The 1,925-nt window shown below is 32.0% G+C and overlaps 1 non-coding gene across 1 annotated transcript; it reads right to left on the reverse strand.

The window, feature by feature from the left end:
- Positions 1-507: 507 nt before the first annotated feature.
- LOC149376070 (U1 spliceosomal RNA) lies at positions 508-669 on the reverse strand. Its single transcript, XR_016293194.1, has one exon. It is a non-coding gene; the product is annotated as a U1 spliceosomal RNA (small nuclear RNA).
- Positions 670-1,925: the final 1,256 nt, after the last annotated feature.

Below are 1,925 nucleotides of genomic sequence, written 5' to 3' on the forward strand. Positions count from 1 at the left end.
ATCTTTGGCACTAAGAGAACAAGTGACAACGTAACCTATATTTTGGCCACAAAAAAATAAACTATACGAGCTATCTTTATTTTGATGGAGAAACTTGTCATTAGTTTTTTTTAACAGAATGGTATTATAATTAATGAAGAGTAATAGAAAAAATGTTCTTAGAAATTACTTACCAATAATGTTAATTATGAATGGCAACAAGCATAGCGCAAAGTTTTCTAAGCCTTTTTGTCCTCGAACAGGAATGCCTGCATGTACGCCCGAGTGGTGGTGCTTAGGTGCTTCTGTAGCTTCTTTTTTAATTGCGCTGCCCCTGTGTACTTGCGCAATGCAGGGATAGCTCGGTTATAGAATCTCCTTGTAGAGTAATGTGATGTGAAACGTTATTTAGAATTTCAAATTGACCGCCACTGATATGTGCTGTGAATGGAGACTATCTGTCTCACTGTCTGTTAACCTACTATAAGTTCTAATTCTAATAAAAAATAATATGTTTGAATTATTTTATCGGGATTGCGCGAACGCATTCCCAGCTACCAAAAATAGTGCGCCCGATGTATCCACGATAGGAATAGTCGCAAGGGTCAGCCCAATCATAGTGCAAGGACGGAGCCTCACCCTGGGGGAACCATCTTCGTGATCGTGGTATCCCCAACGCCAGGTAAATATACCGATAACTTTAATTTTACTTCTTCTTATTTACACTTCTTGAACACTTCACTTGTGAAACGTTTAATTTTCGACTAAAAAATCCTAGCGGATTCCGGTGGAACCCATCGGACGCCGTTTTGGCTTGGCACTCTCATTCAAATTGATGCATCTAGTGTTTAGTGCATCACTAGTAAATGAACAGTAAAGATTGAATTTGTGAAAAAGGTTATGCGTTTATTAATTATGTTTAAGTGGAGGAAAGCAAAATAACATGATCTGAACATGTATTCAAATTTTAAATATATCTGGTAACCGTTTTGGAAAAACGAGCAGGTTGATGATGCACAAAAAATTTCCAGATACAAAATTTTGTATATTGACCAATGAAAGTTATTGAAATTTAGTGTTTTTAATAAAATAATTAAGTTAATTAAGTTTGCTTGTAAGAACTGTTTTTAACAAGAGCTAAATATAATACTTCTTATCACAATAGATAACTGTAACAGCTAAAAAAGTGAGATCTTTGTTCTAAATTTGTTAGTAACAATTAATTTAAAATAATTTTGATAAAAACAATATTTTTCTTCTAAGACACTGATACAAGTTAATGTAAAATTTATTTTTAATAACGAATATTTAACACAGATGCGTTAAAACTACCTAATCTGCAGTCAACTGCTTGAAAAAAATGATTTTTTACACTATTTGAAGAGTATTGCCAAGGCTTTTGCAATTGGTTGCGTCTGCACTGAGAGATGGATTTGTACGTAATTAACTTCATGTGTTAACTATTAACTTACTTATAATATGGATCCTGAAACCATACGTATTGTTATAGTTAAAATATCAATAATTCATTCTAATATTTTGCCATGATGCTAATGATATTTTAACTGATAAATTGTGAACTTCGTTTACATTTTTATTACATAGAATTGAGGACTTCACGTAATCTTGTTGTATTGTCATTGCATAATTCATTGTTTTAATGATATTAAAGTAGTAAAAGTATTAAATGTGGCACGTTAACTATTAACATGCCGTCTGTGCACAGCTAGAATTAAAAAAGTCATAAGGAATATGTAAACTAATTTTTTTTAACATACTTGTACTTTGATAGTACACAAATGCTTTTCTCAATGTGGCAAACTTTTTTTTTTAAACAAAAGCTCTTGAATCTATACTTAGATGCAAAAGCTATTAATACTGTGACGAACGAAGCAAGTTAATCAAATTTGCATTACAAAATTTCGTCTTATTTGTTTTTGCAGTCA

The sequence above is a fragment of the Copidosoma floridanum genome, unplaced genomic scaffold, assembly GCF_036245765.1.
Source record: "Copidosoma floridanum isolate Cflo_tuat_1 unplaced genomic scaffold, Cflo_Japanese_pri ptg000001l, whole genome shotgun sequence".
NCBI lineage: Eukaryota > Metazoa > Arthropoda > Insecta > Hymenoptera > Encyrtidae > Copidosoma > Copidosoma floridanum.